Source organism: Macrobrachium nipponense, chromosome 40, assembly GCF_015104395.2.
Source record: "Macrobrachium nipponense isolate FS-2020 chromosome 40, ASM1510439v2, whole genome shotgun sequence".
NCBI lineage: Eukaryota > Metazoa > Arthropoda > Malacostraca > Decapoda > Palaemonidae > Macrobrachium > Macrobrachium nipponense.
In genome coordinates, this window is record NC_061101.1 from 27,836,301 (window position 1) to 27,849,474 (window position 13,174).

Here is a 13,174-nt window from a genome sequence, read left to right on the forward strand (position 1 = left end):
TATATATATATATATATATATATATATATATATATGTATATATATGTATGTATGTAGTATGATAATATATATATATATATATATATATATATATGTGTGTGTGTGTGTGTGTGTGTGTGTGTGTGTGTGTGGTGTGTGTGTGTGTGTTGTTGAAATCAACCGATCTGAATTATACGTATAATGACACAGCGATTCTCGGTGTATAGAATGAGAAAATGCCTCTCAAAAGGAAGGGTAAGTCCGTAATATCAGAGGAAAGAACCCCGGTCAGAATATTTTTGAGGTTATGATCAATGTATATGAGAGAGCGATACGATGATTGATTTACCAGACTGCTGAAGAATACCTGACTGTGCCAATGAATTATTTCATGGGTTTTCAAGTAAAATTATTTATAAAGAAATGGATGGACGGAAAGCTCCGCACTTCATTAGAAAGAATCACTGCTGAGATGTAAACTTAAATGAAAGAATCTCGCATGCTAACTAAACTGTTTGCATGATATTAAATGATCACACAAAGTCAAATGTTTGGAAACTGGAAGTTATAGCAAAGATATCAAAGAAAGGTGACCTGACTATATATGGTAACTATACAAGCGTTTCTCTCACGTCTGTTTTGAAGAGAATGTTGTGCTTTTTCAACTTTAGCAGTCTGGAGAAATACATGGATAAAATACCTTGAACAAGGTAATTTTAGAAAAGGCAGGAGTTGCCAGATTTGTGTTGCGACATTTTGTGCAGCAAGTTTATGGAATTTTAAATGTCTTGCTGGCTTTCATTGATTGCTAGAAGGCATTTGGCAGTATCCACGGCCAATTGGAATGGAAGGTCTTGTATCACTATGGTATTCTAATAAATTGGGAAGATGCTGAAATAAAACGATCGTGCATTTTCAGAGTTTATTGTATAAGTAAATGTTTGGGTGCTTATTCTCTCAGGCAAACACCATGCCCACTGGTGACCAATAATTTCACTAAGGACCAGCTAGACAACATAGTTGACATGAAAATGATACAGAAGTCACTTGAACTTGATTCATAAGATTAATTATTGAGAAATACCAAATGGCAGCATCTAACAAGTACTAAATAAGCGGAACGATCGTCCTCTAGTTTCTTTACTGGTTAATTCTGGTTGGTTCTGACTAAATCACGAGGGTGATGGGCTTTACACCTAGAAAGAAATAAAATGAAAACACATCTTTGGATGTCATTTGCTCTAGTAACAATGCAAGTAAGTGTCGTCGTCACCAAATGTATTGTCATCAAATAGAAAACGTGCAAGAGGTCTCCTACTCAAAGTGACTATACCATCATTGTATCGATATCGTCCAAGTTGGACTGTTTTATCACAACACAACTTGTTCGGTTCTTAACAGATTCATTTCAGTTCAGAGGTTATTATTTCTCTTCAGCACTATTTTCCTTGTTTTCTCTTTAGATTCCACATTAAACAGTCACACAAATGATAATGTTTATCTTTCACGATTATGTCGCTGTCCTGATAACTAATATAATATGCACTCCATTTACCTATATTGAATAATACAAATTAGCCTAAAATTTTGTCAGAAATTGGGTCACCAAAATTTATGCATGAGCTTCATCGTTTTGAAAAACACACTCAGCGTCACTTGTTAAAATATTTGCTATTTGTTCAAAGTTTGACGGCAATATGCTATAGGAAGCTCAAAAACGTTGTCGCCTAACATTATCTTTTGTGTCAAAAGCCATTGGGATTTGCTTGGCATCATGATCCATGTGACACGAGAATGGGATATCAGTCGATAACAGTTCATAGACGGACTTAGATTCAGCAGGTAAACGTTGATTTTCGTCTGTAGACCTTCCTTAAGGGTATACCGATTTTGTGGCTATATATATATATATATATATATATATATATATATAGTATATATATATATATATATATATATATATATATATAATATAATATAATGTTTATGTGCATCTATTTGTATGTTTGCATATGCATGTTTGTATGTATTCTGTATTTTATGTGTAAAAAGCGTGGCCCAAGAATGTGTTAGCCTCTTTCATGTTAATACCCCCTAGGACATTCAGGGGGCTCTTGTACCAAGCTTCTGTCATTTCTTAATGGAAGTCAGTTCAAGATTTGACCAAACCCTGGGTTTCCGTATCTTGTATATCATACGACTAGGGGTATAGTTTTAATCATTGGGAGATATATTAAGTGTCAGCCTTGAATGCATGCCGGAATCTAGCGCTGCGTGAAATATGAACCCTTACCCGACTGAAACTTGTATTCTTGTGTAGGTACGTATGTGTGACCGAGCAGCGGGTCTTCAAATGAATGTTGGGTACGTGGGATTTTACCCAGACAGTTAAGAAGAATGTATTTGATTGGCTGTTTCTGTCAATGGGTTGTACGTTTTACTTAGTATATACTTTTTTCATCATGTTTATTAAGGGACAGAGTATACACTTTTTTCACTTTGTATACAAAGCTTCTCTCACGTTTTGTATGTATGTCGGCCGCCAATTCTATTATCGCTTAATAAATTCCCCCGCGGTTAAACATATATGAAAATATATTAATTCCGAGGTAGAGCGAATTAGATATTAAAGGACATTTGTAGCTCGATATATATATATATATATATATATTATATATATATATATATATACACACACACAGAATACATACATACATACATATGTGTGTATATATATATATATATATATATATATATATATATATATATATATATATAGGACAACTTGTTTTTTATATGAAAAACTATCAATGCAAAAGTTAAAGTAAATAGTGTTATAGAAGAAGGTAAGGAAAACTATGTTCTGAAGATATACTTTCATACCTCTTGCTGTGCCCCAAAAGTAGTACAATACAAAATGTGCTGGTTGTTACATCGATCTTATTCTTGTAAGTTTTTATTTTTGTCTTTATTCACGAGAATGAAAGACCCAAGAGGATAACTTCGTGCGCGAAACTCATGTACTCTTATCAAAGTATCCCAAAGGAGAAACGTTATTAATCAAAGGTTTGGATCCGTGCGGGAAAAGTTAACTTTTGGGAGGTAATCACGAACAGACTTTAAGAACTGGCGAAGCGACTAGAAAATATTAACAGAGAAATAAGAGTTCATTGCTCAAGTGCAATGAAGATGCAGAGTGAAGCTTTTCTCATTTTATTGTCTATGAATTTGGCCATTTCTGATGAAATACCAAAAGTGATAAATTCCTTTTACGTTATGTAGTAGTGATCTTTGTGATGTTTTCTCTTTTGCACCGCCTCTTTGTTAGAAAACATCTCTAATGTTATATATATATATATATATAATATATATATATATATAATATATATATATATGTGTGTGTGTGTGTGTGTGTGTGTGTGTGTGTGTGTTTTATAACCGTATATATATGAAACAATGCCACAGGGGCCATTGACTTGAAATTCAAGTGTGCAAAGAGTGATGTCAATAGAAATAGGCAATAGTAAATAAAGGGAACTATACAAAAAATAAAGATTGCTTACTAAGAAAAGAAAAAAAAAGGAGTACGTAATTAGAAGGAAATGTAAGGCAATTATTACATTTTCAAGAGGCACACGGATTTAAATATGTAGAGGGTGGAAAACCTCGCAGCTGCTCTACGAATCAATTGCTAGGAGAGGATGGAAAGCAAGATGGAAGATAGAGAATATGAACAGAGGTACAGCAAAATGATTGAACGAGGTTATATATGTAAATAGGGTTTCTTTTCTCGGATTCCGAGATCCCTGCCATATTTAGCCCAGTTTTGTTCCCAGGGATCTGGATTTGGATTCAAATCCCAGGATTTTCACTTTCAATTCATTTTTATCATTTAGATTTAATAACGTATGAAATAGTCCGGGGAAGAGAGATTTCAAGATTCAAGAAGATCTGCAGTGACCAAGTTCAACTACAGCCAGGTGCTTAGTTTCTTACAGTATGCTTGCACGATGAAAATAGAATATATTGATAAATATAGGCATCACAAAGTAGAACTAATATTCTCTTCATTAATTAGGTAATTCAAAATATATTGCCATTAAAATTTTTATGTTCTTATTGGATCCGGTACGTTTCCAGCTCTGAAATGAGAGAGAGAGAGAGAGAGAGAGAGAGAGAGAGAGAATAGCAGTTCTGTGATATAATCATGCAACGGCCGTTTTGTACCCATGAGGCGCCTCGTATGGTTGTGGTTTATGTTCTAGGCTTCCTTGGCGCTACTTTCCCCAAATTTCAGGTACCGAGTCTGTGACGAGCATTGTCTGATTTTGCAGGTTTATAAACTGTGTACTCATATATTTTTATTCATACCGAAATATAGGCGGGGTTTGTGGCTTGCCTAAATTGTCCTGCTGTGTATCATGTTACTCCGTACTAAGTAAATTCATATAATTCATTTCAATCTGCTCAGACTTATAGTTTTAAACATTATAAAGTAGCCAGTATATACCATGAAGATATCTTCATTTGAATAAAAATGCATGGTATGTAGCATGAAATTCATCAAGTACCAAGAGAATGATTTCATGGGGCATTTGTTGTTATGCCTAATACCGGAAAATCCGGAAAGGCTCAAACTTGTCCCGAGATACTGGTACCTTAGGTACCTCATGTCGAAAGTGCACCGCGCGAGGTACACGGACTACAGGAACTCTTGGATATTGATTGATTGAACACAATGGTTTTGAATTCTTGCTGATCTTTGATAAAGATTTGGAGAAAAGCTGTAATTAGATGAATGTAATATTGTCGGTTTTAGTATCTTTGGAGGTATGGTAAAAGAGGGACTTGGGACAATGGAGATAGTAAGTTTCTTGCAGCAAAAAACTTTGGTTTTATAGTAGTCAGCCTATAACAAAATACATTAAATAGTTCAATTCACCGAGGGAAAGATCTAAACAATATAACAGAACTGATGAAATCGCTGGATTAATAAAAAGAGAAGCCGAAAGCCTTGTAAGTTGAGAGAGGCAACAACAGGTGCACAGGTTTCGTATTTGCAGGAAATGCACATTCAAGAATAGCGATAGCGAAGAAGCTTTCAGCACGAAGAAAACTCCTGAAAGGAATCCATTAGACATTTCAGGTATAGGAGTTTGATAATGCTGCGTGGAAGGATTATTTTCAGAGGCTGAAGTTCGGTGTATTTCGAGAAGGAAATCCCTAACGGAGGATAGACATTGAAATTGCTAGAATTTATGTAATAAATTGAAATGCGGAGTATTTAAATAGGATTATAAAGTCGTTCATCGTAAGAGGGTAAGGAAAGGAGAATTACGATGGGGATGATCGACAAGCAGAAGGGGGGAATCTTTATTGAATATTACAGGGAGAGGGTCACTAAAATAGATGATCGACGGAAGCATATTAAAGCAATATATCAGGGGTAAGGAGATAAATTAAAATGCTGTGTGATGAAAGAGATTAAAAAGAAATGAAGTGAAATACTCAGAATATTGGATATTTCAAACACACTTGAGGGTAGAATTAGGATGACGGTAAGCATAAGAACACACACTTTAAACTTAGGTTAAATAGACTTTCCCATTTTGTCATTTTCTTTTTTAATTTATGGGCAAGAAGGCCAGAGCATATGTTTTAAAACAGGCCAGGCTGCGTAGTGCAACTGCGTCCATGGCGTTTGGAAAAGGGCTGTGAACATCCTAGATACTTGAAGAAGTGGTATGAAGTGTTGGTCCGGTGGTTGTAGTGTGTGTGTGTGTGTGTGTGTGTGTGTGTGTGTGCATTTTTACATATAGACTTAATTCGTATGAGTGTGATACTGTTTGTAAAATTTCTACATTATGAATAAACACATCACATCATCATTCATACCTGTTAGAGGTTTAGAAAAAGCAGGAATATGTAATAATTATGTTTATTTTTTAAGATATATAGAATGAATATAAATCCGTAATAAAGGACGTTCTCACGCTCTTTTTCCTCTCTCATGTGTAAAAGTGCTGAACTTCAGAAGGCTCGTACTCCACAAGCCATGCCTCTAGTCATTCGATCATGAAAACTAAACAACGGTCATTTACAAGTCACCACTGTAATGGTTGACCACTAGAAAAAGTCGGACTCCATAGATACATAAGCTTTATAATATAAGCAGATCAGGGCATGGGGCTAACAAACTCATCCCAGATATTCATATTGTAAATTGGAAGGGCAAGATATTCTGAAAGATTCGTGTAGTGAACATTGTCCTTTCTTTTCTTGGAACTCCGCCTCCTTACGGGAAACAATGTTGTTTTACACATCAGTATATATTGTCGTGTGCAAGCCGCGATCACGTTGGGACCAAGGGTTGAATTATCAATTGATTGATTAGACGAATAGCTTGATTTAATTTGGATGCCTTAGCAACGGGATAACTAAATCAGTGACCGCGTGGGGCCAACAAAAAAGAGAGACAGCGAACAGAAAGTAGTCGTTTGAGTGGCGTCAAAAATATACTAGATACCAAAGATATAGGTTAAAAGAAGATACTAAAATGCAAGGGATATTACAGGGGCTACTATTGAACCCCGTGACACTGTAAGCTACGTTAAACCAGTGTCAAATTATCTTGACTCTGCGTTAAACAAGGTTACAAACACTAACTAGTGTCTCACCAGGTACGAAGGTGATAACTAGATTAGCTAGACTAATCCTAAAAGTTAACATTTAGAGTAAAACAGGATTCCTTCAGCGAATCTGATACAGAACAGCTAAGAAACACTCAAAACAATAGCGTCTTTGATCCCTGATTTGGTACTTCGTTTTGTAACTGTTTCTGTTTAAAAACCGTTGAAACGACACAGGTAGACACAACAGCACTGACAGTACTAGGGATATTGCAGAGAGCTTGAGACTATTGTTGAGGCGCAAGCACAAAACAAGTCGTTTTAAGCAGAATATTACTCGAAAGTTTGACTCCAAGAATGCACAACTTGAATTGCTATCAGCTCGAATATGACTATCACTGCAAAAGAGGTTTATGTCACGGAACTGGGTCACGTTTTCATAAGACTTGGAATTTGGAGAAACAAATTCAAAAGACAGGGTTTGAGGATATATGAATAGGGATGGAGAATTGGGTTGAGGAATGGCAACTGGGATTACAAACACTGGTTTCAAATCGAAAATGCAGTTCTCTCGCCACATTACCTGATAATATGTCCTGGACGTTGACGTTCGTTGTAGTGTGAGCTAGTGGGGATGATGGCCGATGAAGCTGGTATCTTTTCACTGCCAATGATGGGAGCAAGTAGGGGTGTGATTGGATTACTGATAGCACCAGGCCATTAGATGGGAGAGCGTGGTTGTGGTGGTGAGTGTGGGATTCGTCTGGAGCATGAGTCCATGTTAGGAAGGGTTCGTAGGTTCAAAGTTTAAGCCAAGGCACTGGACTGGATGAAAATCTCTCGACTCGAAAGGTGGACAATGCTACGGGCGTAGGACTATCGTGGTAAGAGCTTCCTTCCTCTGATACAGCTTTTACTGTACTGATCCTAGGCCCTTATATCCCCGTCAGCGGCCGTCATCTTGGGTGTTTTGGAATTGCGACTTCTTTTGTTCTGCCGTCAAAGAAGGGGGATCCTTCAAATCACCAGGTAGCTCTTGGAAGAACAATATTTCGACAGAAACGAGTATCACAATGAGCAACGATGGAAAGGGACGTTGCTTAGGGGAGAATGAGGTTGAGAGTGGGCGCAGTTACTTGGTGTGAAAAGGGTTTGGGTCAGGTCTAAGTTAAATAGCTCATGACAGTCGAGGGGTATTGTAGAGCTATTGTATTCATAGCGTCTTGAGGGAAATTTTAAACTTGAAGGTATGTTAAGTGGAAAGAAACTACGCTGAATTTATTTTGGCACTAATCTGATTTATGATGACACGAGGGCCGAAAAGCGAGACTTCGGACATATGATTTATTTGACAGCGAGACGAATTGGACATATTTTCCCCTGGCACTCCTATCTGAAGGGAGGGAAAAAAATAGCTGAGGCAAAACACCTGGATGTTGTATACTAAAAAACACGTAATTATTTTGCATTCCTACTTTACATGTTATTTTTTTTTAATTGAAACTAGGTAAAAGATGCAAGCGTTATGAAGTGACGCATCTGAAAATTGTGTGTGTACATTACATATATATATATATATATATATCTATAATAATATTATATATATCATAGATATATATATATAGATATATATATATATAATACATATATATTATTATTAGTATATATACATATATATATTAATATGTATGTCAGTTATGTACATATTACTGTATATATACATATACACACATGCATATATTATATATATATATATATGTATATATATATATATATGATATATATATTATATATATATCCTATATAGTAATATATTATATATATTGCAAAGTTACAAAGTAAAATTACATGGGGAAACATTCAATAAGAAGAACTCCTACTCTTAAGCCAAGTTTTTTTTCTGCAAACTGCAAACTGATAGGTGTAATACATTTCATTATCAAAGCAAGGAGATTAACTTATAGATAATATGCTTGAGAACTACAGTTAGGGGTAGGAATAGGGGTACTTTTGTGTGAATGTTTTCCCATGTAATTATTTTGTAACCGAAAATCAATTAGCTAATGTTTTATTGTATTTTCTTCCTCAACTTATTCCTTTGAAGATTATGGAATCTCATTATGCTTATTTTTATTCAAATTCAAGAATTAAATTACTTTTTTCAGTATCTTATTACCTTTGAACTGTAGTTATGAATAAAATTAAACCATCGTAATATTAATCCAGCTTGGAACACACTACCTTTCAGTAATTCCAAGTCTTAGTTTTGGCATAACCACAAACTTAGTTTTAGCTTACTTAACAACAGGTAAGGTTTTGTGATACACTTATCACAGAAACTGAAATGAGAGAATAGTAATGGTGTTTTTTTTTTCTTAAATATAATTAATGACAAAGAAAAAGAAAAATTAAAATTAATAAAAGGCATGGAATATGATACGTTAACAAAGCTTAATTATTAAATCTAATAAAATCAGTTTTCTGTTACTTTTTTCATTCACAAAACGTTCACAAGCTCATGTCTATATAAAATAAATTAATTCTTGAAAGCAATTGTGGTAACATCACAGTTAAGGATAAGAAAACAGGTGAATTCCTAACAATTATGTAAAGATAATTGTGAGCTATATCATTTGTTAACAATTTACAATGAGCAGAGTTCACACACACACACACACACACACACACACACACACATACTCAAAAGAGATTAATTTCCATTCGCCTTTTAATTAATTCTTTTTGCGTCACATCTGAGGACCTCAGGCAGTAATTTCAAAACTAGAATGATTAAAAAAAACTTTCTCAGTTATTTTGTTCGTCTGAAATTATTATATCTTCATGTAGGATACCAGTGCCTCACTATTCCTAGGACCTTCAAAAAGCTTAATAAAGGCTGGTCATTGAGCAACGCCTATAAAGGCAATTTACATATTCCCTGAAATGGCATGTCCGACTTTTAATCACCAAAAGCCTCTAATAAAACTTGAGTAACATATAGCACTACGACATACAATAAATGCGCTGGTTTATGTTAAAAAAAAAACACCAAGCTTTATTAACTTTGAATGTTATTTTCCTTAGCAGCATCTTATCTTCCATATACCGTCATTCTAGGCAAGTATTACTACTAATTGGAATAAGTATTAGTTCCTTCAAAATCTTCTTCGCAAATTTAGTCCGTATATTTTGGAATGATGTATAATCCAAACCTTTCTTGCATTGCGGAGTCAAACCAGTAACGCATGTTGTCTTTATATATTTCTCTCTCTCTCTCTCTCTCTCTCTCTCTCTCTCTCTCTCTCTCTCTCTCTCTCTCTCTCTCTATATATATATATATATATATATATATATATATATATATATATATAATTAGTAATAATAATAAAAATGAGCATACAAAACTGCATGTATTTGTGGAGGAATCAGAGGCTAGGCAACTCGAGCTAATGTAGCAGCCTGTCAGAACCAGACCCTTAGCAAGGAAAACTTCCAAATGGCCCCTGATTAGGGGGGGGGGGGGGGGTTGGCCCTTTTGATGGCTAACCGATCAGTTAAGAGATGTTACAAATCGGTTAAGTTTAGCTTCTGTTTTCTTAACTATTTATATGAATATTAATTTTTTTCAGAGAATCTGAATTTTCATAATCGTATGGTCTAGAAAAAGGCATGAAAATAAGTAAGCTTCAGCGCTGATTACTGCTATAGTAGTATATTACTGTATATTCCTTATATTTGTTTATTTTTATATTCACGTAAGCAACAAAATTATTTCATATTTTCTTGCATTTTTGCTTTTTCCATTGTATGGAACTAATTTTCTTGCTGACAGGACAGAGAGGAACGCTACGTTTCTCTCTCCTCCCATCCTTAAAGTTGCCTTATTGCCAGACAATAACGGCCACCGTTCTATTTTTACCCTTCCGGTCGCGTCTAAAGTTACCGAAGAAAAAATTGCTCTTTCTGCTTTTTCTTATCATATAATATAGTCGATAGCCGTATTCGGCCAATTGATTTTACGCCGATGGAATCTGCAATCACTTCGTTCAGTAGAGCATAGAACAGATTACCTCTCTTGCTCTTCGTGTTAAGGAAACGTCAGAAATGTGAATTGTTTCTGGATACTGAGTCTGCTCATCATGGCGATTTCATTCACTCGTTCCTTAGCCTTCCTCTCTAAACCCTCACTAAAGAAGAGGTTTCTTTTTGTCATCCGACAGTAAGCTTCCCTCCCTAAATCTTCTCATCTCCTTACTTTAATGCCTAGTTATATTCCCGTAAGGTTTGCAAGTCAGTCTCTCTCTCTCTTCTCTCTCTCTCTCTCTTCTCTCTCTCTCTCGCTCTCTCTCTCTCTCTCTCTCTCTTATATATATACTATATCTATATATATATATATATATATATATATATATATATACTACTATATAGTGTGTGTGTGTGTGTGTGTATTGTATGTATATATGATATACGTATATTGATTATATGTATGTCTATATATATTGTACATATCTTTACATTTATTTTTATTATGCATTGCGAGTTTATGTATGTTGTATGTTGCTACTACCAGTAAAAGTTTTTTTTTTTTTTAGACCTTATCAATATATTGTTTAGTAAAACATCAGACATTTTAATATCTTACTTATATTTTTTGAGTATCGAATTATCTTCTCCGTATATTTTTTGAGTATTGAATTATCTTCTCCATCGATGTTCTCAGGATGAAACTGTTTGTATTCTTAGGATTTCGGTAGACACTAAATTAAATTCCAAAAGTCCATTATTTCTACCGTAATTTTGTTTTCCATAAAAGAGTTTTGTCTGTGGTACCAGTATTTGTAATCTACTGAAAAACATATACGCATTGTTGTTCTCCTGCCAAATACATGAAAAATGATCAACATACTAAATTGTTTTTCCAGTGATTAGAGTAATATTACACTGCGTAAAGATGCAGTTAGGAGATTTTCCATGGCTCTGTTGAAATTTGGAAATTAATTCAAGTTTACAGATTTTTGCAAATACTTCAATCAATAATATCATGGAGTTCATAGAGAAGAATATATATAGCTGTCTGTTATGATGATATCACATATACATCTATATACTGTAGTAACCAGTAGTTACTTCGGGAAATTTCGATACTGCATCAAAGCGCATAAACCTGCTTTCACTAGTAATTTGTTCTTTATTTGAGTTAATTTCTAAATTACAATAATTTGTATATTAGAATTGAATCAATACCAACAAACGGGTTAAGAATATCGACGAGGTATTTTGAGAAACTGGAAGAGCCTAATCAAAAGAGGCAATCATTGACCCGGCCAAAAAAAGTCGAACATCCATGGGTTTTTATATAGTTCCTTGCATGGATATTCGTCACTCAAATGGTCCTTCGTATGTTATATGCAGTCACTTACGTCTATTGACCGGTGCCCCAGATATATTGGCTTTCGTCATGTATATGTTTTTATCAGCTTTTAATTCATTTACAGTTACCTCGAATCATTTAGAGCAATTTGAACTGATGATATTCACATCTTCACTGGAATTGTTTCTAAATGTTTCCCAATCACATATTTTTTTTAACTTATTTCCACGCATTTCATTGCAGTGGAAAACCAGGCAAAATTTAGCCCGTAACCGTATTTTGATGAAGGCGAATGTTAGAAAGTTTGACAACATAATCATGATTGTCGTTGGTGGTTCAAGGTCTTCTTTGAATCAGCAATTTCGTCTTTTTGTCATGTTTTCGTTTTAGTTCTGGGGACGTTCTTTTTCTCATTCCTCGTTTCTTCATAGCAATAAACTCTTTGTTTATCTTTGTAGTCTGGTGGTAATAAGAATGTAAAATGCCATTTTTTCTGTGTACGTTCATCTAATGAACTTTCATTTTGTATTTTGTTGATGTCGACGTGTTTTGTGTAATATAATCTCGTAGAAAAATATGGAAGGGTCTTTTTACTTATTTCAGCTGGATTTTCATCAACATTCATCTTGGAATAAACTGTTATTCCTTACATTCTTAAAAAAAAAAAAAAAACATCCACGTATTCTTTTCTGAAGGGGCTTGTGTGTCAGCGTTTGAGTAATCAAAGATAAGGAAATAAACTCAAAAAGAGCCAAGACGCTTGGAATCCAATTTCACTTGAAAGTCGCAGAAACATGTGAAGTTATCAATCAAAGTACCGATTTTTCATTGTTTAGACACATACAGTTGCAGTATTCCCATCCAACCCAACCAACATACATACGGTTGAAAAATATTAGCAGTAAAAAAAAAAAAAAAAGTGGCGTCGTAACCCAATTTACGGCGCAAGTTTAGTGTGCTTAACCAGTCTGTCATATGTAGATGAACTCACATGTGTGTTTTTTTCCTAAACAAAAGCAGATTGGCTTATCGTTGTGTAGCCGTCAGGACCAGGCCATTATTTTAAACACATAGTCCAAGATTGAACTTCCCAGTGCCAAAAAATCACTTGCAGAAAACGTTCGTGACAGACGTATTTTGAACAGCATGACTGTATATGGAATTTGCAAGATAACAGTACAATTGTCCCTCATAT